The 26,437-nt window shown below is 37.3% G+C and overlaps 57 non-coding genes and 2 pseudogenes across 57 annotated transcripts; all 59 read left to right on the top strand.

Annotated features, from left to right (window-relative positions):
- Positions 1–142: 142 nt before the first annotated feature.
- Positions 143–261, top strand: LOC115483569. Its single transcript, XR_003944447.1, has one exon. It is a non-coding gene; the product is annotated as a 5S ribosomal RNA (ribosomal RNA).
- A 307-nt stretch (positions 262–568) lies between these two features.
- LOC115483568 lies at positions 569–687 on the top strand. The gene has a single exon (XR_003944446.1). It is a non-coding gene; the product is annotated as a 5S ribosomal RNA (ribosomal RNA).
- Positions 688–1,006: 319 nt separating this feature from the next.
- On the top strand, positions 1,007–1,125 carry LOC115483567. Its single transcript, XR_003944445.1, has one exon. It is a non-coding gene; the product is annotated as a 5S ribosomal RNA (ribosomal RNA).
- A 319-nt stretch (positions 1,126–1,444) lies between these two features.
- Positions 1,445–1,563, top strand: LOC115483566. Its single transcript, XR_003944444.1, has one exon. It is a non-coding gene; the product is annotated as a 5S ribosomal RNA (ribosomal RNA).
- A 307-nt stretch (positions 1,564–1,870) lies between these two features.
- LOC115483564 lies at positions 1,871–1,989 on the top strand. The gene has a single exon (XR_003944442.1). It is a non-coding gene; the product is annotated as a 5S ribosomal RNA (ribosomal RNA).
- Positions 1,990–2,307: 318 nt separating this feature from the next.
- LOC115483563 lies at positions 2,308–2,426 on the top strand. Its single transcript, XR_003944441.1, has one exon. It is a non-coding gene; the product is annotated as a 5S ribosomal RNA (ribosomal RNA).
- A 320-nt stretch (positions 2,427–2,746) lies between these two features.
- LOC115483562 lies at positions 2,747–2,865 on the top strand. The gene has a single exon (XR_003944440.1). It is a non-coding gene; the product is annotated as a 5S ribosomal RNA (ribosomal RNA).
- Positions 2,866–3,172: 307 nt separating this feature from the next.
- LOC115483561 lies at positions 3,173–3,291 on the top strand. Its single transcript, XR_003944439.1, has one exon. It is a non-coding gene; the product is annotated as a 5S ribosomal RNA (ribosomal RNA).
- Positions 3,292–3,609: 318 nt separating this feature from the next.
- On the top strand, positions 3,610–3,728 carry LOC115483560. The gene has a single exon (XR_003944438.1). It is a non-coding gene; the product is annotated as a 5S ribosomal RNA (ribosomal RNA).
- A 306-nt stretch (positions 3,729–4,034) lies between these two features.
- LOC115483559 lies at positions 4,035–4,153 on the top strand. The gene has a single exon (XR_003944437.1). It is a non-coding gene; the product is annotated as a 5S ribosomal RNA (ribosomal RNA).
- A 320-nt stretch (positions 4,154–4,473) lies between these two features.
- Positions 4,474–4,592, top strand: LOC115483558. The gene has a single exon (XR_003944436.1). It is a non-coding gene; the product is annotated as a 5S ribosomal RNA (ribosomal RNA).
- A 320-nt stretch (positions 4,593–4,912) lies between these two features.
- On the top strand, positions 4,913–5,031 carry LOC115483557. Its single transcript, XR_003944435.1, has one exon. It is a non-coding gene; the product is annotated as a 5S ribosomal RNA (ribosomal RNA).
- Positions 5,032–5,350: 319 nt separating this feature from the next.
- Positions 5,351–5,469, top strand: LOC115483556. Its single transcript, XR_003944434.1, has one exon. It is a non-coding gene; the product is annotated as a 5S ribosomal RNA (ribosomal RNA).
- A 307-nt stretch (positions 5,470–5,776) lies between these two features.
- Positions 5,777–5,895, top strand: LOC115483555. Its single transcript, XR_003944433.1, has one exon. It is a non-coding gene; the product is annotated as a 5S ribosomal RNA (ribosomal RNA).
- Positions 5,896–6,214: 319 nt separating this feature from the next.
- On the top strand, positions 6,215–6,333 carry LOC115483553. The gene has a single exon (XR_003944431.1). It is a non-coding gene; the product is annotated as a 5S ribosomal RNA (ribosomal RNA).
- Positions 6,334–6,652: 319 nt separating this feature from the next.
- Positions 6,653–6,771, top strand: LOC115483552. Its single transcript, XR_003944430.1, has one exon. It is a non-coding gene; the product is annotated as a 5S ribosomal RNA (ribosomal RNA).
- A 307-nt stretch (positions 6,772–7,078) lies between these two features.
- On the top strand, positions 7,079–7,197 carry LOC115483551. The gene has a single exon (XR_003944429.1). It is a non-coding gene; the product is annotated as a 5S ribosomal RNA (ribosomal RNA).
- Positions 7,198–7,516: 319 nt separating this feature from the next.
- LOC115483550 lies at positions 7,517–7,635 on the top strand. Its single transcript, XR_003944428.1, has one exon. It is a non-coding gene; the product is annotated as a 5S ribosomal RNA (ribosomal RNA).
- A 319-nt stretch (positions 7,636–7,954) lies between these two features.
- LOC115483549 lies at positions 7,955–8,073 on the top strand. The gene has a single exon (XR_003944427.1). It is a non-coding gene; the product is annotated as a 5S ribosomal RNA (ribosomal RNA).
- A 308-nt stretch (positions 8,074–8,381) lies between these two features.
- On the top strand, positions 8,382–8,500 carry LOC115483548. Its single transcript, XR_003944426.1, has one exon. It is a non-coding gene; the product is annotated as a 5S ribosomal RNA (ribosomal RNA).
- Positions 8,501–8,819: 319 nt separating this feature from the next.
- On the top strand, positions 8,820–8,938 carry LOC115483547. The gene has a single exon (XR_003944425.1). It is a non-coding gene; the product is annotated as a 5S ribosomal RNA (ribosomal RNA).
- A 318-nt stretch (positions 8,939–9,256) lies between these two features.
- Positions 9,257–9,375, top strand: LOC115483546. The gene has a single exon (XR_003944424.1). It is a non-coding gene; the product is annotated as a 5S ribosomal RNA (ribosomal RNA).
- Positions 9,376–9,683: 308 nt separating this feature from the next.
- Positions 9,684–9,802, top strand: LOC115483545. Its single transcript, XR_003944423.1, has one exon. It is a non-coding gene; the product is annotated as a 5S ribosomal RNA (ribosomal RNA).
- A 320-nt stretch (positions 9,803–10,122) lies between these two features.
- Positions 10,123–10,241, top strand: LOC115483544. The gene has a single exon (XR_003944422.1). It is a non-coding gene; the product is annotated as a 5S ribosomal RNA (ribosomal RNA).
- A 308-nt stretch (positions 10,242–10,549) lies between these two features.
- On the top strand, positions 10,550–10,668 carry LOC115483542. Its single transcript, XR_003944420.1, has one exon. It is a non-coding gene; the product is annotated as a 5S ribosomal RNA (ribosomal RNA).
- Positions 10,669–10,987: 319 nt separating this feature from the next.
- Positions 10,988–11,106, top strand: LOC115483541. The gene has a single exon (XR_003944419.1). It is a non-coding gene; the product is annotated as a 5S ribosomal RNA (ribosomal RNA).
- Positions 11,107–11,426: 320 nt separating this feature from the next.
- On the top strand, positions 11,427–11,545 carry LOC115483540. Its single transcript, XR_003944418.1, has one exon. It is a non-coding gene; the product is annotated as a 5S ribosomal RNA (ribosomal RNA).
- Positions 11,546–11,863: 318 nt separating this feature from the next.
- Positions 11,864–11,982, top strand: LOC115483539. Its single transcript, XR_003944417.1, has one exon. It is a non-coding gene; the product is annotated as a 5S ribosomal RNA (ribosomal RNA).
- Positions 11,983–12,289: 307 nt separating this feature from the next.
- LOC115483538 lies at positions 12,290–12,408 on the top strand. Its single transcript, XR_003944416.1, has one exon. It is a non-coding gene; the product is annotated as a 5S ribosomal RNA (ribosomal RNA).
- Positions 12,409–12,727: 319 nt separating this feature from the next.
- Positions 12,728–12,846, top strand: LOC115483687. Its single transcript, XR_003944559.1, has one exon. It is a non-coding gene; the product is annotated as a 5S ribosomal RNA (ribosomal RNA).
- A 320-nt stretch (positions 12,847–13,166) lies between these two features.
- On the top strand, positions 13,167–13,285 carry LOC115483686. The gene has a single exon (XR_003944558.1). It is a non-coding gene; the product is annotated as a 5S ribosomal RNA (ribosomal RNA).
- Positions 13,286–13,604: 319 nt separating this feature from the next.
- LOC115483685 lies at positions 13,605–13,723 on the top strand. Its single transcript, XR_003944557.1, has one exon. It is a non-coding gene; the product is annotated as a 5S ribosomal RNA (ribosomal RNA).
- Positions 13,724–14,029: 306 nt separating this feature from the next.
- On the top strand, positions 14,030–14,148 carry LOC115483684. Its single transcript, XR_003944556.1, has one exon. It is a non-coding gene; the product is annotated as a 5S ribosomal RNA (ribosomal RNA).
- A 319-nt stretch (positions 14,149–14,467) lies between these two features.
- Positions 14,468–14,586, top strand: LOC115483683. Its single transcript, XR_003944555.1, has one exon. It is a non-coding gene; the product is annotated as a 5S ribosomal RNA (ribosomal RNA).
- A 319-nt stretch (positions 14,587–14,905) lies between these two features.
- LOC115483681 lies at positions 14,906–15,024 on the top strand. Its single transcript, XR_003944553.1, has one exon. It is a non-coding gene; the product is annotated as a 5S ribosomal RNA (ribosomal RNA).
- Positions 15,025–15,329: 305 nt separating this feature from the next.
- On the top strand, positions 15,330–15,447 carry LOC115483645 (annotated as a pseudogene).
- Positions 15,448–15,755: 308 nt separating this feature from the next.
- Positions 15,756–15,874, top strand: LOC115483680. The gene has a single exon (XR_003944552.1). It is a non-coding gene; the product is annotated as a 5S ribosomal RNA (ribosomal RNA).
- Positions 15,875–16,192: 318 nt separating this feature from the next.
- Positions 16,193–16,311, top strand: LOC115483679. The gene has a single exon (XR_003944551.1). It is a non-coding gene; the product is annotated as a 5S ribosomal RNA (ribosomal RNA).
- A 320-nt stretch (positions 16,312–16,631) lies between these two features.
- Positions 16,632–16,750, top strand: LOC115483678. The gene has a single exon (XR_003944550.1). It is a non-coding gene; the product is annotated as a 5S ribosomal RNA (ribosomal RNA).
- A 306-nt stretch (positions 16,751–17,056) lies between these two features.
- LOC115483677 lies at positions 17,057–17,175 on the top strand. The gene has a single exon (XR_003944549.1). It is a non-coding gene; the product is annotated as a 5S ribosomal RNA (ribosomal RNA).
- Positions 17,176–17,495: 320 nt separating this feature from the next.
- Positions 17,496–17,613, top strand: LOC115483644 (annotated as a pseudogene).
- A 308-nt stretch (positions 17,614–17,921) lies between these two features.
- On the top strand, positions 17,922–18,040 carry LOC115483676. The gene has a single exon (XR_003944548.1). It is a non-coding gene; the product is annotated as a 5S ribosomal RNA (ribosomal RNA).
- A 318-nt stretch (positions 18,041–18,358) lies between these two features.
- LOC115483675 lies at positions 18,359–18,477 on the top strand. Its single transcript, XR_003944547.1, has one exon. It is a non-coding gene; the product is annotated as a 5S ribosomal RNA (ribosomal RNA).
- A 320-nt stretch (positions 18,478–18,797) lies between these two features.
- LOC115483674 lies at positions 18,798–18,916 on the top strand. The gene has a single exon (XR_003944546.1). It is a non-coding gene; the product is annotated as a 5S ribosomal RNA (ribosomal RNA).
- A 306-nt stretch (positions 18,917–19,222) lies between these two features.
- On the top strand, positions 19,223–19,341 carry LOC115483673. Its single transcript, XR_003944545.1, has one exon. It is a non-coding gene; the product is annotated as a 5S ribosomal RNA (ribosomal RNA).
- Positions 19,342–19,661: 320 nt separating this feature from the next.
- LOC115483672 lies at positions 19,662–19,780 on the top strand. The gene has a single exon (XR_003944544.1). It is a non-coding gene; the product is annotated as a 5S ribosomal RNA (ribosomal RNA).
- Positions 19,781–20,516: 736 nt separating this feature from the next.
- On the top strand, positions 20,517–20,635 carry LOC115483670. The gene has a single exon (XR_003944542.1). It is a non-coding gene; the product is annotated as a 5S ribosomal RNA (ribosomal RNA).
- A 319-nt stretch (positions 20,636–20,954) lies between these two features.
- Positions 20,955–21,073, top strand: LOC115483669. Its single transcript, XR_003944541.1, has one exon. It is a non-coding gene; the product is annotated as a 5S ribosomal RNA (ribosomal RNA).
- Positions 21,074–21,392: 319 nt separating this feature from the next.
- LOC115483668 lies at positions 21,393–21,511 on the top strand. Its single transcript, XR_003944540.1, has one exon. It is a non-coding gene; the product is annotated as a 5S ribosomal RNA (ribosomal RNA).
- A 318-nt stretch (positions 21,512–21,829) lies between these two features.
- LOC115483667 lies at positions 21,830–21,948 on the top strand. The gene has a single exon (XR_003944539.1). It is a non-coding gene; the product is annotated as a 5S ribosomal RNA (ribosomal RNA).
- A 709-nt stretch (positions 21,949–22,657) lies between these two features.
- On the top strand, positions 22,658–22,776 carry LOC115483666. Its single transcript, XR_003944538.1, has one exon. It is a non-coding gene; the product is annotated as a 5S ribosomal RNA (ribosomal RNA).
- Positions 22,777–23,095: 319 nt separating this feature from the next.
- On the top strand, positions 23,096–23,214 carry LOC115483665. Its single transcript, XR_003944537.1, has one exon. It is a non-coding gene; the product is annotated as a 5S ribosomal RNA (ribosomal RNA).
- Positions 23,215–23,533: 319 nt separating this feature from the next.
- On the top strand, positions 23,534–23,652 carry LOC115483664. The gene has a single exon (XR_003944536.1). It is a non-coding gene; the product is annotated as a 5S ribosomal RNA (ribosomal RNA).
- A 318-nt stretch (positions 23,653–23,970) lies between these two features.
- LOC115483663 lies at positions 23,971–24,089 on the top strand. The gene has a single exon (XR_003944535.1). It is a non-coding gene; the product is annotated as a 5S ribosomal RNA (ribosomal RNA).
- A 305-nt stretch (positions 24,090–24,394) lies between these two features.
- On the top strand, positions 24,395–24,513 carry LOC115483662. The gene has a single exon (XR_003944534.1). It is a non-coding gene; the product is annotated as a 5S ribosomal RNA (ribosomal RNA).
- Positions 24,514–24,833: 320 nt separating this feature from the next.
- On the top strand, positions 24,834–24,952 carry LOC115483661. The gene has a single exon (XR_003944533.1). It is a non-coding gene; the product is annotated as a 5S ribosomal RNA (ribosomal RNA).
- Positions 24,953–25,260: 308 nt separating this feature from the next.
- Positions 25,261–25,379, top strand: LOC115483659. The gene has a single exon (XR_003944531.1). It is a non-coding gene; the product is annotated as a 5S ribosomal RNA (ribosomal RNA).
- Positions 25,380–25,684: 305 nt separating this feature from the next.
- On the top strand, positions 25,685–25,803 carry LOC115483658. Its single transcript, XR_003944530.1, has one exon. It is a non-coding gene; the product is annotated as a 5S ribosomal RNA (ribosomal RNA).
- Positions 25,804–26,123: 320 nt separating this feature from the next.
- On the top strand, positions 26,124–26,242 carry LOC115483657. The gene has a single exon (XR_003944529.1). It is a non-coding gene; the product is annotated as a 5S ribosomal RNA (ribosomal RNA).
- The last annotated feature ends 195 nt before the right edge of the window (positions 26,243–26,437 follow it).

Genomic DNA, 26,437 nt, shown 5'->3' with positions numbered 1-26,437 from the left:
TTTATTCTGTTTTGTGGCCAATGAGGTCCAAGCATGCCGCATATCAAAAGCGCAAATCACACTTACGTTAAACACACTAAAATTCAGCACTCATTGTTTCTAAACTGCAGCTATATGTTTGTTCTCTAGCCACTCCACTTTCGCCAACGACCATACCACGCTGAGTACATCGGTTCTCGTCCGATCACCGAAATTAAGCAGCGTCGGGCGCGGTTAGTACTTAGATGGGGGACCGCTTGGGAACACCGCGTGTTGTTGGCATCGTCCAATACTTTTTTTCTCATTTTTAATTTTTTTTTTTGCTTTTTTAAATTTTATAAATTTCAAATTTTATAAAATGTTATATTTTACATTTAAAATCTCAGTTTATATTCCAATTGCTAATTTTTCACTATTTGCCATCACAAAATTTACGCTGGCATGTATGCTAGCAGAGACATTTATTCTGTTTTGTGGCCAATGAGGTCCAAGCAAAGCGCAAATAACACTTACGTTAAACACACTAAAATTCAGCACTCATTGTTTCTAAACTGCAGCTATATGTTTGTTCTCTAGCCACTCCACTTTCGCCAACGACCATACCACGCTGAGTACATCGGTTCTCGTCCGATCACCGAAATTAAGCAGCGTCGGGCGCGGTTAGTACTTAGATGGGGGACCGCTTGGGAACACCGCGTGTTGTTGGCATCGTCCAATACTTTTTTTCTCATTTTTAATTTTTTTTTTGCTTTTTTAAATTTTATAAATTTCAAATTGTATAAAATGTTATATTTTACATTTAAAATCTCAGTTTATATTCCAATTGCTAATTTTTCACTATTTGCCATCACAAAATTTACGCTGGCATGTATGCTAGCAGAGACATTTATTCTGTTTTGTGGCCAATGAGGTCCAAGCATGCCGCATATCAAAAGCGCAAATCACACTTACGTTAAACACACTAAAATTCAGCACTCATTGTTTCTAAACTGCAGCTATATGTTTGTTCTCTAGCCACTCCACTTTCGCCAACGACCATACCACGCTGAGTACATCGGTTCTCGTCCGATCACCGAAATTAAGCAGCGTCGGGCGCGGTTAGTACTTAGATGGGGGACCGCTTGGGAACACCGCGTGTTGTTGGCATCGTCCAATACTTTTTTTCTCATTTTTAATTTTTTTTTTGCTTTTTTAAATTTTATAAATTTCAAATTGTATAAAATGTTATATTTTACATTTAAAATCTCAGTTTATATTCCAATTGCTAATTTTTCACTATTTGCCATCACAAAATTTACGCTGGCATGTATGCTAGCAGAGACATTTATTCTGTTTTGTGGCCAATGAGGTCCAAGCATGCCGCATATCAAAAGCGCAAATCACACTTACGTTAAACACACTAAAATTCAGCACTCATTGTTTCTAAACTGCAGCTATATGTTTGTTCTCTAGCCACTCCACTTTCGCCAACGACCATACCACGCTGAGTACATCGGTTCTCGTCCGATCACCGAAATTAAGCAGCGTCGGGCGCGGTTAGTACTTAGATGGGGGACCGCTTGGGAACACCGCGTGTTGTTGGCATCGTCCAATACTTTTTTTCTCATTTTTAATTTTTTTTTTTGCTTTTTTAAATTTTATAAATTTCAAATTGTATAAAATGTTATATTTTACATTTAAAATCTCAGTTTATATTCCAATTGCTAATTTTTCACTATTTGCCATCACAAAATTTACGCTGGCATGTATGCTAGCAGAGACATTTATTCTGTTTTGTGGCCAATGAGGTCCAAGCAAAGCGCAAATAACACTTACGTTAAACACACTAAAATTCAGCACTCATTGTTTCTAAACTGCAGCTATATGTTTGTTCTCTAGCCACTCCACTTTCGCCAACGACCATACCACGCTGAGTACATCGGTTCTCGTCCGATCACCGAAATTAAGCAGCGTCGGGCGCGGTTAGTACTTAGATGGGGGACCGCTTGGGAACACCGCGTGTTGTTGGCATCGTCCAATACTTTTTTTCTCATTTTTAATTTTTTTTTTGCTTTTTTAAATTTTATAAATTTCAAATTGTATAAAATGTTATATTTTACATTTAAAATCTCAGTTTATATTCCAATTGCTAATTTTTCACTATTTGCCATCACAAAATTTACGCTGGCATGTATGCTAGCAGAGACATTTATTCTGTTTTGTGGCCAATGAGGTCCAAGCATGCCGCATATCAAAGCGCAAATCACACTTACGTTAAACACACTAAAATTCAGCACTCATTGTTTCTAAACTGCAGCTATATGTTTGTTCTCTAGCCACTCCACTTTCGCCAACGACCATACCACGCTGAGTACATCGGTTCTCGTCCGATCACCGAAATTAAGCAGCGTCGGGCGCGGTTAGTACTTAGATGGGGGACCGCTTGGGAACACCGCGTGTTGTTGGCATCGTCCAATACTTTTTTTCTCATTTTTAATTTTTTTTTTTGCTTTTTTAAATTTTATAAATTTCAAATTGTATAAAATGTTATATTTTACATTTAAAATCTCAGTTTATATTCCAATTGCTAATTTTTCACTATTTGCCATCACAAAATTTACGCTGGCATGTATGCTAGCAGAGACATTTATTCTGTTTTGTGGCCAATGAGGTCCAAGCATGCCGCATATCAAAAGCGCAAATCACACTTACGTTAAACACACTAAAATTCAGCACTCATTGTTTCTAAACTGCAGCTATATGTTTGTTCTCTAGCCACTCCACTTTCGCCAACGACCATACCACGCTGAGTACATCGGTTCTCGTCCGATCACCGAAATTAAGCAGCGTCGGGCGCGGTTAGTACTTAGATGGGGGACCGCTTGGGAACACCGCGTGTTGTTGGCATCGTCCAATACTTTTTTTCTCATTTTTAATTTTTTTTTTTGCTTTTTTAAATTTTATAAATTTCAAATTGTATAAAATGTTATATTTTACATTTAAAATCTCAGTTTATATTCCAATTGCTAATTTTTCACTATTTGCCATCACAAAATTTACGCTGGCATGTATGCTAGCAGAGACATTTATTCTGTTTTGTGGCCAATGAGGTCCAAGCAAAGCGCAAATCACACTTACGTTAAACACACTAAAATTCAGCACTCATTGTTTCTAAACTGCAGCTATATGTTTGTTCTCTAGCCACTCCACTTTCGCCAACGACCATACCACGCTGAGTACATCGGTTCTCGTCCGATCACCGAAATTAAGCAGCGTCGGGCGCGGTTAGTACTTAGATGGGGGACCGCTTGGGAACACCGCGTGTTGTTGGCATCGTCCAATACTTTTTTTCTCATTTTTAATTTTTTTTTTGCTTTTTTAAATTTTATAAATTTCAAATTGTATAAAATGTTATATTTTACATTTAAAATCTCAGTTTATATTCCAATTGCTAATTTTTCACTATTTGCCATCACAAAATTTACGCTGGCATGTATGCTAGCAGAGACATTTATTCTGTTTTGTGGCCAATGAGGTCCAAGCATGCCGCATATCAAAGCGCAAATCACACTTACGTTAAACACACTAAAATTCAGCACTCATTGTTTCTAAACTGCAGCTATATGTTTGTTCTCTAGCCACTCCACTTTCGCCAACGACCATACCACGCTGAGTACATCGGTTCTCGTCCGATCACCGAAATTAAGCAGCGTCGGGCGCGGTTAGTACTTAGATGGGGGACCGCTTGGGAACACCGCGTGTTGTTGGCATCGTCCAATACTTTTTTTCTCATTTTTAATTTTTTTTTTGCTTTTTTAAATTTTATAAATTTCAAATTGTATAAAATGTTATATTTTACATTTAAAATCTCAGTTTATATTCCAATTGCTAATTTTTCACTATTTGCCATCACAAAATTTACGCTGGCATGTATGCTAGCAGAGACATTTATTCTGTTTTGTGGCCAATGAGGTCCAAGCAAAGCGCAAATCACACTTACGTTAAACACACTAAAATTCAGCACTCATTGTTTCTAAACTGCAGCTATATGTTTGTTCTCTAGCCACTCCACTTTCGCCAACGACCATACCACGCTGAGTACATCGGTTCTCGTCCGATCACCGAAATTAAGCAGCGTCGGGCGCGGTTAGTACTTAGATGGGGGACCGCTTGGGAACACCGCGTGTTGTTGGCATCGTCCAATACTTTTTTTCTCATTTTTAATTTTTTTTTTTGCTTTTTTAAATTTTATAAATTTCAAATTTTATAAAATGTTATATTTTACATTTAAAATCTCAGTTTATATTCCAATTGCTAATTTTTCACTATTTGCCATCACAAAATTTACGCTGGCATGTATGCTAGCAGAGACATTTATTCTGTTTTGTGGCCAATGAGGTCCAAGCATGCCGCATATCAAAAGCGCAAATCACACTTACGTTAAACACACTAAAATTCAGCACTCATTGTTTCTAAACTGCAGCTATATGTTTGTTCTCTAGCCACTCCACTTTCGCCAACGACCATACCACGCTGAGTACATCGGTTCTCGTCCGATCACCGAAATTAAGCAGCGTCGGGCGCGGTTAGTACTTAGATGGGGGACCGCTTGGGAACACCGCGTGTTGTTGGCATCGTCCAATACTTTTTTTCTCATTTTTAATTTTTTTTTTTGCTTTTTTAAATTTTATAAATTTCAAATTGTATAAAATGTTATATTTTACATTTAAAATCTCAGTTTATATTCCAATTGCTAATTTTTCACTATTTGCCATCACAAAATTTACGCTGGCATGTATGCTAGCAGAGACATTTATTCTGTTTTGTGGCCAATGAGGTCCAAGCATGCCGCATATCAAAAGCGCAAATCACACTTACGTTAAACACACTAAAATTCAGCACTCATTGTTTCTAAACTGCAGCTATATGTTTGTTCTCTAGCCACTCCACTTTCGCCAACGACCATACCACGCTGAGTACATCGGTTCTCGTCCGATCACCGAAATTAAGCAGCGTCGGGCGCGGTTAGTACTTAGATGGGGGACCGCTTGGGAACACCGCGTGTTGTTGGCATCGTCCAATACTTTTTTTCTCATTTTTAATTTTTTTTTTGCTTTTTTAAATTTTATAAATTTCAAATTGTATAAAATGTTATATTTTACATTTAAAATCTCAGTTTATATTCCAATTGCTAATTTTTCACTATTTGCCATCACAAAATTTACGCTGGCATGTATGCTAGCAGAGACATTTATTCTGTTTTGTGGCCAATGAGGTCCAAGCATGCCGCATATCAAAAGCGCAAATCACACTTACGTTAAACACACTAAAATTCAGCACTCATTGTTTCTAAACTGCAGCTATATGTTTGTTCTCTAGCCACTCCACTTTCGCCAACGACCATACCACGCTGAGTACATCGGTTCTCGTCCGATCACCGAAATTAAGCAGCGTCGGGCGCGGTTAGTACTTAGATGGGGGACCGCTTGGGAACACCGCGTGTTGTTGGCATCGTCCAATACTTTTTTTCTCATTTTTAATTTTTTTTTTTGCTTTTTTAAATTTTATAAATTTCAAATTGTATAAAATGTTATATTTTACATTTAAAATCTCAGTTTATATTCCAATTGCTAATTTTTCACTATTTGCCATCACAAAATTTACGCTGGCATGTATGCTAGCAGAGACATTTATTCTGTTTTGTGGCCAATGAGGTCCAAGCAAAGCGCAAATAACACTTACGTTAAACACACTAAAATTCAGCACTCATTGTTTCTAAACTGCAGCTATATGTTTGTTCTCTAGCCACTCCACTTTCGCCAACGACCATACCACGCTGAGTACATCGGTTCTCGTCCGATCACCGAAATTAAGCAGCGTCGGGCGCGGTTAGTACTTAGATGGGGGACCGCTTGGGAACACCGCGTGTTGTTGGCATCGTCCAATACTTTTTTTCTCATTTTTAATTTTTTTTTTGCTTTTTTAAATTTTATAAATTTCAAATTGTATAAAATGTTATATTTTACATTTAAAATCTCAGTTTATATTCCAATTGCTAATTTTTCACTATTTGCCATCACAAAATTTACGCTGGCATGTATGCTAGCAGAGACATTTATTCTGTTTTGTGGCCAATGAGGTCCAAGCATGCCGCATATCAAAAGCGCAAATCACACTTACGTTAAACACACTAAAATTCAGCACTCATTGTTTCTAAACTGCAGCTATATGTTTGTTCTCTAGCCACTCCACTTTCGCCAACGACCATACCACGCTGAGTACATCGGTTCTCGTCCGATCACCGAAATTAAGCAGCGTCGGGCGCGGTTAGTACTTAGATGGGGGACCGCTTGGGAACACCGCGTGTTGTTGGCATCGTCCAATACTTTTTTTCTCATTTTTAATTTTTTTTTTTGCTTTTTTAAATTTTATAAATTTCAAATTTTATAAAATGTTATATTTTACATTTAAAATCTCAGTTTATATTCCAATTGCTAATTTTTCACTATTTGCCATCACAAAATTTACGCTGGCATGTATGCTAGCAGAGACATTTATTCTGTTTTGTGGCCAATGAGGTCCAAGCATGCCGCATATCAAAGCGCAAATCACACTTACGTTAAACACACTAAAATTCAGCACTCATTGTTTCTAAACTGCAGCTATATGTTTGTTCTCTAGCCACTCCACTTTCGCCAACGACCATACCACGCTGAGTACATCGGTTCTCGTCCGATCACCGAAATTAAGCAGCGTCGGGCGCGGTTAGTACTTAGATGGGGGACCGCTTGGGAACACCGCGTGTTGTTGGCATCGTCCAATACTTTTTTTCTCATTTTTAATTTTTTTTTTTGCTTTTTTAAATTTTATAAATTTCAAATTTTATAAAATGTTATATTTTACATTTAAAATCTCAGTTTATATTCCAATTGCTAATTTTTCACTATTTGCCATCACAAAATTTACGCTGGCATGTATGCTAGCAGAGACATTTATTCTGTTTTGTGGCCAATGAGGTCCAAGCAAAGCGCAAATAACACTTACGTTAAACACACTAAAATTCAGCACTCATTGTTTCTAAACTGCAGCTATATGTTTGTTCTCTAGCCACTCCACTTTCGCCAACGACCATACCACGCTGAGTACATCGGTTCTCGTCCGATCACCGAAATTAAGCAGCGTCGGGCGCGGTTAGTACTTAGATGGGGGACCGCTTGGGAACACCGCGTGTTGTTGGCATCGTCCAATACTTTTTTTCTCATTTTTAATTTTTTTTTTGCTTTTTTAAATTTTATAAATTTCAAATTGTATAAAATGTTATATTTTACATTTAAAATCTCAGTTTATATTCCAATTGCTAATTTTTCACTATTTGCCATCACAAAATTTACGCTGGCATGTATGCTAGCAGAGACATTTATTCTGTTTTGTGGCCAATGAGGTCCAAGCATGCCGCATATCAAAAGCGCAAATCACACTTACGTTAAACACACTAAAATTCAGCACTCATTGTTTCTAAACTGCAGCTATATGTTTGTTCTCTAGCCACTCCACTTTCGCCAACGACCATACCACGCTGAGTACATCGGTTCTCGTCCGATCACCGAAATTAAGCAGCGTCGGGCGCGGTTAGTACTTAGATGGGGGACCGCTTGGGAACACCGCGTGTTGTTGGCATCGTCCAATACTTTTTTTCTCATTTTTAATTTTTTTTTTGCTTTTTTAAATTTTATAAATTTCAAATTGTATAAAATGTTATATTTTACATTTAAAATCTCAGTTTATATTCCAATTGCTAATTTTTCACTATTTGCCATCACAAAATTTACGCTGGCATGTATGCTAGCAGAGACATTTATTCTGTTTTGTGGCCAATGAGGTCCAAGCATGCCGCATATCAAAAGCGCAAATCACACTTACGTTAAACACACTAAAATTCAGCACTCATTGTTTCTAAACTGCAGCTATATGTTTGTTCTCTAGCCACTCCACTTTCGCCAACGACCATACCACGCTGAGTACATCGGTTCTCGTCCGATCACCGAAATTAAGCAGCGTCGGGCGCGGTTAGTACTTAGATGGGGGACCGCTTGGGAACACCGCGTGTTGTTGGCATCGTCCAATACTTTTTTTCTCATTTTTAATTTTTTTTTTTGCTTTTTTAAATTTTATAAATTTCAAATTTTATAAAATGTTATATTTTACATTTAAAATCTCAGTTTATATTCCAATTGCTAATTTTTCACTATTTGCCATCACAAAATTTACGCTGGCATGTATGCTAGCAGAGACATTTATTCTGCTTTTGTGGCCAATGAGGTCCAAGCAAAGCGCAAATAACACTTACGTTAAACACACTAAAATTCAGCACTCATTGTTTCTAAACTGCAGCTATATGTTTGTTCTCTAGCCACTCCACTTTCGCCAACGACCATACCACGCTGAGTACATCGGTTCTCGTCCGATCACCGAAATTAAGCAGCGTCGGGCGCGGTTAGTACTTAGATGGGGGACCGCTTGGGAACACCGCGTGTTGTTGGCATCGTCCAATACTTTTTTTCTCATTTTTAATTTTTTTTTTTGCTTTTTTAAATTTTATAAATTTCAAATTTTATAAAATGTTATATTTTACATTTAAAATCTCAGTTTATATTCCAATTGCTAATTTTTCACTATTTGCCATCACAAAATTTACGCTGGCATGTATGCTAGCAGAGACATTTATTCTGTTTTGTGGCCAATGAGGTCCAAGCATGCCGCATATCAAAGCGCAAATCACACTTACGTTAAACACACTAAAATTCAGCACTCATTGTTTCTAAACTGCAGCTATATGTTTGTTCTCTAGCCACTCCACTTTCGCCAACGACCATACCACGCTGAGTACATCGGTTCTCGTCCGATCACCGAAATTAAGCAGCGTCGGGCGCGGTTAGTACTTAGATGGGGGACCGCTTGGGAACACCGCGTGTTGTTGGCATCGTCCAATACTTTTTTTCTCATTTTTAATTTTTTTTTTGCTTTTTTAAATTTTATAAATTTCAAATTGTATAAAATGTTATATTTTACATTTAAAATCTCAGTTTATATTCCAATTGCTAATTTTTCACTATTTGCCATCACAAAATTTACGCTGGCATGTATGCTAGCAGAGACATTTATTCTGTTTTGTGGCCAATGAGGTCCAAGCATGCCGCATATCAAAGCGCAAATCACACTTACGTTAAACACACTAAAATTCAGCACTCATTGTTTCTAAACTGCAGCTATATGTTTGTTCTCTAGCCACTCCACTTTCGCCAACGACCATACCACGCTGAGTACATCGGTTCTCGTCCGATCACCGAAATTAAGCAGCGTCGGGCGCGGTTAGTACTTAGATGGGGGACCGCTTGGGAACACCGCGTGTTGTTGGCATCGTCCAATACTTTTTTTCTCATTTTTAATTTTTTTTTTTGCTTTTTTAAATTTTATAAATTTCAAATTTTATAAAATGTTATATTTTACATTTAAAATCTCAGTTTATATTCCAATTGCTAATTTTTCACTATTTGCCATCACAAAATTTACGCTGGCATGTATGCTAGCAGAGACATTTATTCTGCTTTTGTGGCCAATGAGGTCCAAGCAAAGCGCAAATAACACTTACGTTAAACACACTAAAATTCAGCACTCATTGTTTCTAAACTGCAGCTATATGTTTGTTCTCTAGCCACTCCACTTTCGCCAACGACCATACCACGCTGAGTACATCGGTTCTCGTCCGATCACCGAAATTAAGCAGCGTCGGGCGCGGTTAGTACTTAGATGGGGGACCGCTTGGGAACACCGCGTGTTGTTGGCATCGTCCAATACTTTTTTTCTCATTTTTAATTTTTTTTTTTGCTTTTTTAAATTTTATAAATTTCAAATTTTATAAAATGTTATATTTTACATTTAAAATCTCAGTTTATATTCCAATTGCTAATTTTTCACTATTTGCCATCACAAAATTTACGCTGGCATGTATGCTAGCAGAGACATTTATTCTGTTTTGTGGCCAATGAGGTCCAAGCATGCCGCATATCAAAAGCGCAAATCACACTTACGTTAAACACACTAAAATTCAGCACTCATTGTTTCTAAACTGCAGCTATATGTTTGTTCTCTAGCCACTCCACTTTCGCCAACGACCATACCACGCTGAGTACATCGGTTCTCGTCCGATCACCGAAATTAAGCAGCGTCGGGCGCGGTTAGTACTTAGATGGGGGACCGCTTGGGAACACCGCGTGTTGTTGGCATCGTCCAATACTTTTTTTCTCATTTTTAATTTTTTTTTTTTGCTTTTTTAAATTTTATAAATTTCAAATTTTATAAAATGTTATATTTTACATTTAAAATCTCAGTTTATATTCCAATTGCTAATTTTTCACTATTTGCCATCACAAAATTTACGCTGGCATGTATGCTAGCAGAGACATTTATTCTGTTTTGTGGCCAATGAGGTCCAAGCAAAGCGCAAATAACACTTACGTTAAACACACTAAAATTCAGCACTCATTGTTTCTAAACTGCAGCTATATGTTTGTTCTCTAGCCACTCCACTTTCGCCAACGACCATACCACGCTGAGTACATCGGTTCTCGTCCGATCACCGAAATTAAGCAGCGTCGGGCGCGGTTAGTACTTAGATGGGGGACCGCTTGGGAACACCGCGTGTTGTTGGCATCGTCCAATACTTTTTTCTCATTTTTAATTTTTTTTTTTGCTTTTTTAAATTTTATAAATTTCAAATTTTATAAAATGTTATATTTTACATTTAAAATCTCAGTTTATATTCCAATTGCTAATTTTTCACTATTTGCCATCACAAAATTTACGCTGGCATGTATGCTAGCAGAGACATTTATTCTGTTTTGTGGCCAATGAGGTCCAAGCATGCCGCATATCAAAAGCGCAAATCACACTTACGTTAAACACACTAAAATTCAGCACTCATTGTTTCTAAACTGCAGCTATATGTTTGTTCTCTAGCCACTCCACTTTCGCCAACGACCATACCACGCTGAGTACATCGGTTCTCGTCCGATCACCGAAATTAAGCAGCGTCGGGCGCGGTTAGTACTTAGATGGGGGACCGCTTGGGAACACCGCGTGTTGTTGGCATCGTCCAATACTTTTTTTCTCATTTTTAATTTTTTTTTTTGCTTTTTTAAATTTTATAAATTTCAAATTGTATAAAATGTTATATTTTACATTTAAAATCTCAGTTTATATTCCAATTGCTAATTTTTCACTATTTGCCATCACAAAATTTACGCTGGCATGTATGCTAGCAGAGACATTTATTCTGTTTTGTGGCCAATGAGGTCCAAGCATGCCGCATATCAAAAGCGCAAATCACACTTACGTTAAACACACTAAAATTCAGCACTCATTGTTTCTAAACTGCAGCTATATGTTTGTTCTCTAGCCACTCCACTTTCGCCAACGACCATACCACGCTGAGTACATCGGTTCTCGTCCGATCACCGAAATTAAGCAGCGTCGGGCGCGGTTAGTACTTAGATGGGGGACCGCTTGGGAACACCGCGTGTTGTTGGCATCGTCCAATACTTTTTTTCTCATTTTTAATTTTTTTTTTGCTTTTTTAAATTTTATAAATTTCAAATTGTATAAAATGTTATATTTTACATTTAAAATCTCAGTTTATATTCCAATTGCTAATTTTTCACTATTTGCCATCACAAAATTTACGCTGGCATGTATGCTAGCAGAGACATTTATTCTGTTTTGTGGCCAATGAGGTCCAAGCATGCCGCATATCAAAGCGCAAATCACACTTACGTTAAACACACTAAAATTCAGCACTCATTGTTTCTAAACTGCAGCTATATGTTTGTTCTCTAGCCACTCCACTTTCGCCAACGACCATACCACGCTGAGTACATCGGTTCTCGTCCGATCACCGAAATTAAGCAGCGTCGGGCGCGGTTAGTACTTAGATGGGGGACCGCTTGGGAACACCGCGTGTTGTTGGCATCGTCCAATACTTTTTTTCTCATTTTTAATTTTTTTTTTTGCTTTTTTAAATTTTATAAATTTCAAATTGTATAAAATGTTATATTTTACATTTAAAATCTCAGTTTATATTCCAATTGCTAATTTTTCACTATTTGCCATCACAAAATTTACGCTGGCATGTATGCTAGCAGAGACATTTATTCTGTTTTGTGGCCAATGAGGTCCAAGCAAAGCGCAAATAACACTTACGTTAAACACACTAAAATTCAGCACTCATTGTTTCTAAACTGCAGCTATATGTTTGTTCTCTAGCCACTCCACTTTCGCCAACGACCATACCACGCTGAGTACATCGGTTCTCGTCCGATCACCGAAATTAAGCAGCGTCGGGCGCGGTTAGTACTTAGATGGGGGACCGCTTGGGAACACCGCGTGTTGTTGGCATCGTCCAATACTTTTTTTCTCATTTTTAATTTTTTTTTTGCTTTTTTAAATTTTATAAATTTCAAATTGTATAAAATGTTATATTTTACATTTAAAATCTCAGTTTATATTCCAATTGCTAATTTTTCACTATTTGCCATCACAAAATTTACGCTGGCATGTATGCTAGCAGAGACATTTATTCTGTTTTGTGGCCAATGAGGTCCAAGCATGCCGCATATCAAAAGCGCAAATCACACTTACGTTAAACACACTAAAATTCAGCACTCATTGTTTCTAAACTGCAGCTATATGTTTGTTCTCTAGCCACTCCACTTTCGCCAACGACCATACCACGCTGAGTACATCGGTTCTCGTCCGATCACCGAAATTAAGCAGCGTCGGGCGCGGTTAGTACTTAGATGGGGGACCGCTTGGGAACACCGCGTGTTGTTGGCATCGTCCAATACTTTTTTTCTCATTTTTAATTTTTTTTTTTGCTTTTTTAAATTTTATAAATTTCAAATTTTATAAAATGTTATATTTTACATTTAAAATCTCAGTTTATATTCCTATTGCTAATTTTTCACTATTTGCCATCACAAAATTTACGCTGGCATGTATGCTAGCAGAGACATTTATTCTGTTTTGTGGCCAATGAGGTCCAAGCATGCCGCATATCAAAAGCGCAAATCACACTTACGTTAAACACACTAAAATTCAGCACTCATTGTTTCTAAACTGCAGCTATATGTTTGTTCTCTAGCCACTCCACTTTCGCCAACGACCATACCACGCTGAGTACATCGGTTCTCGTCCGATCACCGAAATTAAGCAGCGTCGGGCGCGGTTAGTACTTAGATGGGGGACCGCTTGGGAACACCGCGTGTTGTTGGCATCGTCCAATACTTTTTTTCTCATTTTTAATTTTTTTTTTGCTTTTTTAAATTTTATAAATTTCAAATTGTATAAAATGTTATATTTTACATTTAAAATCTCAGTTTATATTCCAATTGCTAATTTTTCACTATTTGCCATCACAAAATTTACGCTGGCATGTATGCTAGCAGAGACATTTATTCTGTTTTGTGGCCAATGAGGTCCAAGCATGCCGCATATCAAAAGCGCAAATCACACTTACGTTAAACACACTAAAATTCAGCACTCATTGTTTCTAAACTGCAGCTATATGTTTGTTCTCTAGCCACTCCACTTTCGCCAACGACCATACCACGCTGAGTACATCGGTTCTCGTCCGATCACCGAAATTAAGCAGCGTCGGGCGCGGTTAGTACTTAGATGGGGGACCGCTTGGGAACACCGCGTGTTGTTGGCATCGTCCAATACTTTTTTTCTCATTTTTAATTTTTTTTTTGCTTTTTTAAATTTTATAAATTTCAAATTGTATAAAATGTTATATTTTACATTTAAAATCTCAGTTTATATTCCAATTGCTAATTTTTCACTATTTGCCATCACAAAATTTACGCTGGCATGTATGCTAGCAGAGACATTTATTCTGTTTTGTGGCCAATGAGGTCCAAGCAAAGCGCAAATAACACTTACGTTAAACACACTAAAATTCAGCACTCATTGTTTCTAAACTGCAGCTATATGTTTGTTCTCTAGCCACTCCACTTTCGCCAACGACCATACCACGCTGAGTACATCGGTTCTCGTCCGATCACCGAAATTAAGCAGCGTCGGGCGCGGTTAGTACTTAGATGGGGGACCGCTTGGGAACACCGCGTGTTGTTGGCATCGTCCAATACTTTTTTTCTCATTTTTAATTTTTTTTTTGCTTTTTTAAATTTTATAAATTTCAAATTGTATAAAATGTTATATTTTACATTTAAAATCTCAGTTTATATTCCAATTGCTAATTTTTCACTATTTGCCATCACAAAATTTACGCTGGCATGTATGCTAGCAGAGACATTTATTCTGTTTTGTGGCCAATGAGGTCCAAGCATGCCGCATATCAAAAGCGCAAATCACACTTACGTTAAACACACTAAAATTCAGCACTCATTGTTTCTAAACTGCAGCTATATGTTTGTTCTCTAGCCACTCCACTTTCGCCAACGACCATACCACGCTGAGTACATCGGTTCTCGTCCGATCACCGAAATTAAGCAGCGTCGGGCGCGGTTAGTACTTAGATGGGGGACCGCTTGGGAACACCGCGTGTTGTTGGCATCGTCCAATACTTTTTTCTCATTTTTAATTTTTTTTTTTGCTTTTTTAAATTTTATAAATTTCAAATTTTATAAAATGTTATATTTTACATTTAAAATCTCAGTTTATATTCCAATTGCTAATTTTTCACTATTTGCCATCACAAAATTTACGCTGGCATGTATGCTAGCAGAGACATTTATTCTGTTTTGTGGCCAATGAGGTCCAAGCATGCCGCATATCAAAAGCGCAAATCACACTTACGTTAAACACACTAAAATTCAGCACTCATTGTTTCTAAACTGCAGCTATATGTTTGTTCTCTAGCCACTCCACTTTCGCCAACGACCATACCACGCTGAGTACATCGGTTCTCGTCCGATCACCGAAATTAAGCAGCGTCGGGCGCGGTTAGTACTTAGATGGGGGACCGCTTGGGAACACCGCGTGTTGTTGGCATCGTCCAATACTTTTTTTCTCATTTTTAATTTTTTTTTTGCTTTTTTAAATTTTATAAATTTCAAATTGTATAAAATGTTATATTTTACATTTAAAATCTCAGTTTATATTCCAATTGCTAATTTTTCACTATTTGCCATCACAAAATTTACGCTGGCATGTATGCTAGCAGAGACATTTATTCTGTTTTGTGGCCAATGAGGTCCAAGCAAAGGCAAATCAAACTTACGTTAAACACACTAAAATTCAGCACTCATTGTTTCTAAACTGCAGCTATATGTTTGTTCTCTAGCCAGTCGGCTTTCGCCAACGACCATACCACGCTGAGTACATCGGTTCTCGTCCGATCACCGAAATTAAGCAGCGTCGGGCGCGGTTAGTACTTAGATGGGGACCGCTTGGGAACACCGCGTGTTGTTGGCATCGTCCAATACTTTTTTTCTCATTTTTAATTTTTTTTTTTTGCTTTTTTAAATTTAATAAATTTCAAATTTTATAAAATGTTATATTTTACATTTAAAATCTCAGTTTATATTCCAATTGCTAATTTTTCACTATTTGCCATCACAAAATTTACGCTGGCATGTATGCTAGCAGAGACATTTATTCTGTTTTGTGGCCAATGAGGTCCAAGCAAAGCGCAAATAACACTTACGTTAAACACACTAAAATTCAGCACTCATTGTTTCTAAACTGCAGCTATATGTTTGTTCTCTAGCCACTCCACTTTCGCCAACGACCATACCACGCTGAGTACATCGGTTCTCGTCCGATCACCGAAATTAAGCAGCGTCGGGCGCGGTTAGTACTTAGATGGGGGACCGCTTGGGAACACCGCGTGTTGTTGGCATCGTCCAATACTTTTTTTCTCATTTTTAATTTTCTTTTTGCTTTTTTAAATTTTATAAATTTCAAATTTTATAAAATGTTATATTTTACATTTAAAATCTCAGTTTATATTCCTATTGCTAATTTTTCACTATTTGCCATCACAAAATTTACGCTGGCATGTATGCTAGCAGAGACATTTATTCTGTTTTGTGGCCAATGGGTCCAAGCATGCCGCATATCAAAAGCGCAAATCACACTTACGTCAAACACACTAAAATTCAGCACTCATTGTTTCTAAACTGCAGCTATATGTTTGTTCTCTAGCCACTCCACTTTCGCCAACGACCATACCACGCTGAGTACATCGGTTCTCGTCCGATCACCGAAATTAAGCAGCGTCGGGCGCGGTTAGTACTTAGATGGGGGACCGCTTGGGAACACCGCGTGTTGTTGGCATCGTCCAATAATTTTTTTCTCATTTTTAATTTTTTTTTTTGCTTTTTTAAATTTTATAAATTTCAAATTTTATAAAATGTTATATTTTACATTTAAAATCTCAGTTTATATTCCAATTGCTAATTTTTCACTATTTGCCATCACAAAATTTACGCTGGCATGTATGCTAGCAGAGACATTTATTCTGTTTTGTGGCCAATGAGGTCCAAGCATGCCGCATATCAAAAGCGCAAATCACACTTACGTTAAACACACTAAAATTCAGCACTCATTGTTTCTAAACTGCAGCTATATGTTTGTTCTCTAGCCACTCCACTTTCGCCAACGACCATACCACGCTGAGTACATCGGTTCTCGTCCGATCACCGAAATTAAGCAGCGTCGGGCGCGGTTAGTACTTAGATGGGGGACCGCTTGGGAACACCGCGTGTTGTTGGCATCGTCCAATACTTTTTTCTCATTTTTAATTTTTTTTTTTGCTTTTTTAAATTTTATAAATTTCAAATTTTATAAAATGTTATATTTTACATTTAAAATCTCAGTTTATATTCCAATTGCTAATTTTTCACTATTTGCCATCACAAAATTTACGCTGGCATGTATGCTAGCAGAGACATTTATTCTGCTTTGTGGCCAATGAGGTCCAAGCAAAGCGCAAATAACACTTACGTTAAACACACTAAAATTCAGCACTCATTGTTTCTAAACTGCAGCTATATGTTTGTTCTCTAGCCACTCCACTTTCGCCAACGACCATACCACGCTGAGTACATCGGTTCTCGTCCGATCACCGAAATTAAGCAGCGTCGGGCGCGGTTAGTACTTAGATGGGGGACCGCTTGGGAACACCGCGTGTTGTTGGCATCGTCCAATACTTTTTTTCTCATTTTTAATTTTTTTTTTTGCTTTTTTAAATTTTATAAATTTCAAATTTTATAAAATGTTATATTTTACATTTAAAATCTCAGTTTATATTCCAATTGCTAATTTTTCACTATTTGCCATCACAAAATTTACGCTGGCATGTATGCTAGCAGAGACATTTATTCTGTTTTGTGGCCAATGAGGTCCAAGCATGCCGCATATCAAAAGCGCAAATCACACTTACGTTAAACACACTAAAATTCAGCACTCATTGTTTCTAAACTGCAGCTATATGTTTGTTCTCTAGCCACTCCACTTTCGCCAACGACCATACCACGCTGAGTACATCGGTTCTCGTCCGATCACCGAAATTAAGCAGCGTCGGGCGCGGTTAGTACTTAGATGGGGACCGCTTGGGAACACCGCGTGTTGTTGGCATCGTCCAATACTTTTTTTCTCATTTTTAATTTTTTTTTTTTGCTTTTTTAAATTTAATAAATTTCAAATTTTATAAAATGTTATATTTTACATTTAAAATCTCAGTTTATATTCCAATTGCTAATTTTTCACTATTTGCCATCACAAAATTTACGCTGGCATGTATGCTAGCAGAGACATTTATTCTGTTTTGTGGCCAATGAGGTCCAAGCAAAGCGCAAATAACACTTACGTTAAACACACTAAAATTCAGCACTCATTGTTTCTAAACTGCAGCTATATGTTTGTTCTCTAGCCACTCCACTTTCGCCAACGACCATACCACGCTGAGTACATCGGTTCTCGTCCGATCACCGAAATTAAGCAGCGTCGGGCGCGGTTAGTACTTAGATGGGGGACCGCTTGGGAACACCGCGTGTTGTTGGCATCGTCCAATACTTTTTTTCTCATTTTTAATTTTCTTTTTGCTTTTTTAAATTTTATAAATTTCAAATTTTATAAAATGTTATATTTTACATTTAAAATCTCAGTTTATATTCCTATTGCTAATTTTTCACTATTTGCCATCACAAAATTTACGCTGGCATGTATGCTAGCAGAGACATTTATTCTGTTTTGTGGCCAATGGGTCCAAGCATGCCGCATATCAAAAGCGCAAATCACACTTACGTCAAACACACTAAAATTCAGCACTCATTGTTTCTAAACTGCAGCTATATGTTTGTTCTCTAGCCACTCCACTTTCGCCAACGACCATACCACGCTGAGTACATCGGTTCTCGTCCGATCACCGAAATTAAGCAGCGTCGGGCGCGGTTAGTACTTAGATGGGGGACCGCTTGGGAACACCGCGTGTTGTTGGCATCGTCCAATAATTTTTTTCTCATTTTTAATTTTTTTTTTTGCTTTTTTAAATTTTATAAATTTCAAATTTTATAAAATGTTATATTTTACATTTAAAATCTCAGTTTATATTCCAATTGCTAATTTTTCACTATTTGCCATCACAAAATTTACGCTGGCATGTATGCTAGCAGAGACATTTATTCTGTTTTGTGGCCAATGAGGTCCAAGCATGCCGCATATCAAAAGCGCAAATCACACTTACGTTAAACACACTAAAATTCAGCACTCATTGTTTCTAAACTGCAGCTATATGTTTGTTCTCTAGCCACTCCACTTTCGCCAACGACCATACCACGCTGAGTACATCGGTTCTCGTCCGATCACCGAAATTAAGCAGCGTCGGGCGCGGTTAGTACTTAGATGGGGGACCGCTTGGGAACACCGCGTGTTGTTGGCATCGTCCAATACTTTTTTCTCATTTTTAATTTTTTTTTTTGCTTTTTTAAATTTTATAAATTTCAAATTTTATAAAATGTTATATTTTACATTTAAAATCTCAGTTTATATTCCAATTGCTAATTTTTCACTATTTGCCATCACAAAATTTACGCTGGCATGTATGCTAGCAGAGACATTTATTCTGCTTTGTGGCCAATGAGGTCCAAGCAAAGCGCAAATAACACTTACGTTAAACACACTAAAATTCAGCACTCATTGTTTCTAAACTGCAGCTATATGTTTGTTCTCTAGCCACTCCACTTTCGCCAACGACCATACCACGCTGAGTACATCGGTTCTCGTCCGATCACCGAAATTAAGCAGCGTCGGGCGCGGTTAGTACTTAGATGGGGGACCGCTTGGGAACACCGCGTGTTGTTGGCATCGTCCAATACTTTTTTTCTCATTTTTAATTTTTTTTTTTGCTTTTTTAAATTTTATAAATTTCAAATTTTATAAAATGTTATATTTTACATTTAAAATCTCAGTTTATATTCCAATTGCTAATTTTTCACTATTTGCCATCACAAAATTTACGCTGGCATGTATGCTAGCAGAGACATTTATTCTGTTTTGTGGCCAATGAGGTCCAAGCATGCCGCATATCAAAAGCGCAAATCACACTTACGTTAAACACACTAAAATTCAGCACTCATTGTTTCTAAACTGCAGCTATATGTTTGTTCTCTAGCCACTCCACTTTCGCCAACGACCATACCACGCTGAGTACATCGGTTCTCGTCCGATCACCGAAATTAAGCAGCGTCGGGCGCGGTTAGTACTTAGATGGGGGACCGCTTGGGAACACCGCGTGTTGTTGGCATCGTCCAATACTTTTTTTCTCATTTTTAATTTTTTTTTTGCTTTTTTAAATTTTATAAATTTCAAATTTTATAAAATGTTATATTTTACATTTAAAATCTCAGTTTATATTCCTATTGCTAATTTTTCACTATTTGCCATCACAAAATTTACGCTGGCATGTATGCTAGCAGAGACATTTATTCTGTTTTGTGGCCAATGAGGTCCAAGCATGCCGCATATCAAAAGCGCAAATCACACTTACGTTAAACACACTAAAATTCAGCACTCATTGTTTCTAAACTGCAGCTATATGTTTGTTCTCTAGCCACTCCACTTTCGCCAACGACCATACCACGCTGAGTACATCGGTTCTCGTCCGATCACGCGGTTAGTACTTAGATGGGGGACCGCTTGGGAACACCGCGTGTTGTTGGCATCGTCCAATACTTTTTTTCTCATTTTTAATTTTTTTTTTGCTTTTTTAAATTTTATAAATTTCAAATTGTATAAAATGTTATATTTTACATTTAAAATCTCAGTTTATATTCCAATTGCTAATTTTTCACTATTTGCCATCACAAAATTTACGCTGGCATGTATGCTAGCAGAGACATTTATTCTGTTTTGTGGCCAATGAGGTCCAAGCATGCCGCATATCAAAAGCGCAAATCACACTTACGTTAAACACACTAAAATTCAGCACTCATTGTTTCTAAACTGCAGCTATATGTTTGTTCTCTAGCCACTCCACTTTCGCCAACGACCATACCACGCTGAGTACATCGGTTCTCGTCCGATCACCGAAATTAAGCAGCGTCGGGCGCGGTTAGTACTTAGATGGGGGACCGCTTGGGAACACCGCGTGTTGTTGGCATCGTCCAATACTTTTTTTCTCATTTTTAATTTTTTTTTTGCTTTTTTAAATTTTATAAATTTCAAATTTTATAAAATGTTATATTTTACATTTAAAATCTCAGTTTATATTCCTATTGCTAATTTTTCACTATTTGCCATCACAAAATTTACGCTGGCATGTATGCTAGCAGAGACATTTATTCTGTTTTGTGGCCAATGAGGTCCAAGCATGCCGCATATCAAAAGCGCAAATCACACTTACGTTAAACACACTAAAATTCAGCACTCATTGTTTCTAAACTGCAGCTATATGTTTGTTCTCTAGCCACTCCACTTTCGCCAACGACCATACCACGCTGAGTACATCGGTTCTCGTCCGATCACCGAAATTAAGCAGCGTCGGGCGCGGTTAGTACTTAGATGGGGGACCGCTTGGGAACACCGCGTGTTGTTGGCATCGTCCAATACTTTTTTTCTCATTTTTAATTTTTTTTTTGCTTTTTTAAATTTTATAAATTTCAAATTGTATAAAATGTTATATTTTACATTTAAAATCTCAGTTTATATTCCAATTGCTAATTTTTCACTATTTGCCATCACAAAATTTACGCTGGCATGTATGCTAGCAGAGACATTTATTCTGTTTTGTGGCCAATGAGGTCCAAGCATGCCGCATATCAAAAGCGCAAATCACACTTACGTTAAACACACTAAAATTCAGCACTCATTGTTTCTAAACTGCAGCTATATGTTTGTTCTCTAGCCACTCCACTTTCGCCAACGACCATACCACGCTGAGTACATCGGTTCTCGTCCGATCACCGAAATTAAGCAGCGTCGGGCGCGGTTAGTACTTAGATGGGGGACCGCTTGGGAACACCGCGTGTTGTTGGCATCGTCCAATACTTTTTTTCTCATTTTTAATTTTCTTTTTGCTTTTTTAAATTTTATAAATTTCAAATTTTATAAAATGTTATATTTTACATTTAAAATCTCAGTTTATATTCCTATTGCTAATTTTTCACTATTTGCCATCACAAAATTTACGCTGGCATGTATGCTAGCAGAGACATTTATTCTGTTTTGTGGCCAATGGGTCCAAGCATGCCGCATATCAAAAGCGCAAATCACACTTACGTCAAACACACTAAAATTCAGCACTCATTGTTTCTAAACTGCAGCTATATGTTTGTTCTCTAGCCACTCCACTTTCGCCAACGACCATACCACGCTGAGTACATCGGTTCTCGTCCGATCACCGAAATTAAGCAGCGTCGGGCGCGGTTAGTACTTAGATGGGGGACCGCTTGGGAACACCGCGTGTTGTTGGCATCGTCCAATACTTTTTTTCTCATTTTTAATTTTTTTTTTGCTTTTTTAAATTTAATAAATTTCAAATTTTATAAAATGTTATATTTTACATTTAAAATCTCAGTTTATATTCCAATTGCTAATTTTTCACTATTTGCCATCACAAAATTTACGCTGGCATGTATGCTAGCAGAGACATTTATTCTGTTTTGTGGCCAATGAGGTCCAAGCAAAGGCAAATCAAACTTACGTTAAACACACTAAAATTCAGCACTCATTGTTTCTAAACTGCAGCTATATGTTTGTTCTCTAGCCACTCCACTTTCGCCAACGACCATACCACGCTGAGTACATCGGTTCTCGTCCGATCACGCGGTTAGTACTTAGATGGGGGACCGCTTGGGAACACCGCGTGTTGTTGGCATCGTCCAATACTTTTTTTCTCATTTTTAATTTTTTTTTTGCTTTTTTAAATTTTATAAATTTCAAATTGTATAAAATGTTATATTTTACATTTAAAATCTCAGTTTATATTCCAATTGCTAATTTTTCACTATTTGCCATCACAAAATTTACGCTGGCATGTATGCTAGCAGAGACATTTATTCTGTTTTGTGGCCAATGAGGTCCAAGCAAAGCGCAAATAACACTTACGTTAAACACACTAAAATTCAGCACTCATTGTTTCTAAACTGCAGCTATATGTTTGTTCTCTAGCCACTCCACTTTCGCCAACGACCATACCACGCTGAGTACATCGGTTCTCGTCCGATCACCGAAATTAAGCAGCGTCGGGCGCGGTTAGTACTTAGATGGGGGACCGCTTGGGAACACCGCGTGTTGTTGGCATCGTCCAATACTTTTTTTCTCATTTTTAATTTTTTTTTTGCTTTTTTAAATTTTATAAATTTCAAATTTTATAAAATGTTATATTTTACATTTAAAATCTCAGTTTATATTCCTATTGCTAATTTTTCACTATTTGCCATCACAAAATTTACGCTGGCATGTATGCTAGCAGAGACATTTATTCTGTTTTGTGGCCAATGAGGTCCAAGCATGCCGCATATCAAAAGCGCAAATCACACTTACGTTAAACACACTAAAATTCAGCACTCATTGTTTCTAAACTGCAGCTATATGTTTGTTCTCTAGCCACTCCACTTTCGCCAACGACCATACCACGCTGAGTACATCGGTTCTCGTCCGATCACCGAAATTAAGCAGCGTCGGGCGCGGTTAGTACTTAGATGGGGGACCGCTTGGGAACACCGCGTGTTGTTGGCATCGTCCAATACTTTTTTTCTCATTTTTAATTTTTTTTTTGCTTTTTTAAATTTTATAAATTTCAAATTGTATAAAATGTTATATTTTACATTTAAAATCTCAGTTTATATTCCAATTGCTAATTTTTCACTATTTGCCATCACAAAATTTACGCTGGCATGTATGCTAGCAGAGACATTTATTCTGTTTTGTGGCCAATGAGGTCCAAGCATGCCGCATATCAAAAGCGCAAATCACACTTACGTTAAACACACTAAAATTCAGCACTCATTGTTTCTAAACTGCAGCTATATGTTTGTTCTCTAGCCACTCCACTTTCGCCAACGACCATACCACGCTGAGTACATCGGTTCTCGTCCGATCACCGAAATTAAGCAGCGTCGGGCGCGGTTAGTACTTAGATGGGGGACCGCTTGGGAACACCGCGTGTTGTTGGCATCGTCCAATACTTTTTTTCTCATTTTTAATTTTCTTTTTGCTTTTTTAAATTTTATAAATTTCAAATTTTATAAAATGTTATATTTTACATTTAAAATCTCAGTTTATATTCCTATTGCTAATTTTTCACTATTTGCCATCACAAAATTTACGCTGGCATGTATGCTAGCAGAGACATTTATTCTGTTTTGTGGCCAATGGGTCCAAGCATGCCGCATATCAAAAGCGCAAATCACACTTACGTCAAACACACTAAAATTCAGCACTCATTGTTTCTAAACTGCAGCTATATGTTTGTTCTCTAGCCACTCCACTTTCGCCAACGACCATACCACGCTGAGTACATCGGTTCTCGTCCGATCACCGAAATTAAGCAGCGTCGGGCGCGGTTAGTACTTAGATGGGGGACCGCTTGGGAACACCGCGTGTTGTTGGCATCGTCCAATACTTTTTTTCTCATTTTTAATTTTTTTTTTGCTTTTTTAAATTTAATAAATTTCAAATTTTATAAAATGTTATATTTTACATTTAAAATCTCAGTTTATATTCCAATTGCTAATTTTTCACTATTTGCCATCACAAAATTTACGCTGGCATGTATGCTAGCAGAGACATTTATTCTGTTTTGTGGCCAATGAGGTCCAAGCAAAGGCAAATCAAACTTACGTTAAACACACTAAAATTCAGCACTCATTGTTTCTAAACTGCAGCTATATGTTTGTTCTCTAGCCAGTCGACTTTCGCCAACGACCATACCACGCTGAGTACATCGGTTCTCGTCCGATCACCGAAATTAAGCAGCGTCGGGCGCGGTTAGTACTTAGATGGGGGACCGCTTGGGAACACCGCGTGTTGTTGGCATCGTCCAATACTTTTTTTCTCATTTTTAATTTTTTTTTTTTGCTTTTTTAAATTTTATAAATTTCAAATTTTATAAAATGTTATATTTTACATTTAAAATCTCAGTTTATATTCCAATTGCTAATTTTTCACTATTTGCCATCACAAAATTTACGCTGGCATGTATGCTAGCAGAGACATTTATTCTGTTTTGTGGCCAATGGGTCCAAGCATGCCGCATATCAAAAGCGCAAATCACACTTACGTTAAACACACTAAAATTCAGCACTCATTGTTTCTAAACTGCAGCTATATGTTTGTTCTCTAGCCAGTCGACTTTCGCCAACGACCATACCACGCTGAGTACATCGGTTCTCGTCCGATCACCGAAATTAAGCAGCGTCGGGCGCGGTTAGTACTTAGATGGGGGACCGCTTGGGAACACCGCGTGTTGTTGGCATCGTCCAATACTTTTTTTCTCATTTTTAATTTTTTTTTTTTGCTTTTTTAAATTTTATAAATTTCAAATTTTATAAAATGTTATATTTTACATTTAAAATCTCAGTTTATATTCCAATTGCTAATTTTTCACTATTTGCCATCACAAAATTTACGCTGGCATGTATGCTAGCAGAGACATTTATTCTGTTTTGTGGCCAATGAGGTCCAAGCAAAGCGCAAATCACACTTACGTTAAACACACTAAAATTCAGCACTCATTGTTTCTAAACTGCAGCTATATGTTTGTTCTCTAGCCACTCCACTTTCGCCAACGACCATACCACGCTGAGTACATCGGTTCTCGTCCGATCACCGAAATTAAGCAGCGTCGGGCGCGGTTAGTACTTAGATGGGGGACCGCTTGGGAACACCGCGTGTTGTTGGCATCGTCCAATACTTTTTTTCTCATTTTTAATTTTTTTTTTGCTTTTTTAAATTTTATAAATTTCAAATTGTATAAAATGTTATATTTTACATTTAAAATCTCAGTTTATATTCCAATTGCTAATTTTTCACTATTTGCCATCACAAAATTTACGCTGGCATGTATGCTAGCAGAGACATTTATTCTGTTTTGTGGCCAATGAGGTCCAAGCAAAGGCAAATCAAACTTACGTTAAACACACTAAAATTCAGCACTCATTGTTTCTAAACTGCAGCTATATGTTTGTTCTCTAGCCAGTCGACTTTCGCCAACGACCATACCACGCTGAGTACATCGGTTCTCGTCCGATCACCGAAATTAAGCAGCGTCGGGCGCGGTTAGTACTTAGATGGGGGACCGCTTGGGAACACCGCGTGTTGTTGGCATCGTCCAATACTTTTTTTCTCATTTTTAATTTTTTTTTTTTGCTTTTTTAAATTTTATAAATTTCAAATTTTATAAAATGTTATATTTTACATTTAAAATCTCAGTTTATATTCCAATTGCTAATTTTTCACTATTTGCCATCACAAAATTTACGCTGGCATGTATGCTAGCAGAGACATTTATTCTGTTTTGTGGCCAATGGGTCCAAGCATGCCGCATATCAAAAGCGCAAATCACACTTACGTTAAACACACTAAAATTCAGCACTCATTGTTTCTAAACTGCAGCTATATGTTTGTTCTCTAGCCAGTCGACTTTCGCCAACGACCATACCACGCTGAGTACATCGGTTCTCGTCCGATCACCGAAATTAAGCAGCGTCGGGCGCGGTTAGTACTTAGATGGGGGACCGCTTGGGAACACCGCGTGTTGTTGGCATCGTCCAATACTTTTTTTCTCATTTTTAATTTTTTTTTTTTGCTTTTTTAAATTTTATAAATTTCAAATTTTATAAAATGTTATATTTTACATTTAAAATCTCAGTTTATATTCCAATTGCTAATTTTTCACTATTTGCCATCACAAAATTTACGCTGGCATGTATGCTAGCAGAGACATTTATTCTGTTTTGTG

Source organism: Drosophila hydei, unplaced genomic scaffold (assembly GCF_003285905.1).
Source record: "Drosophila hydei strain 15085-1641.00,03,60 unplaced genomic scaffold, DhydRS2 tig00008138-arrow-arrow-pilon, whole genome shotgun sequence".
In the NCBI taxonomy this organism is placed as follows: Eukaryota; Metazoa; Arthropoda; class Insecta; order Diptera; family Drosophilidae; genus Drosophila; species Drosophila hydei.
Note: the sequence above shows the minus strand (reverse complement) of the source record. Positions and strands in the feature narration are given on the sequence as shown.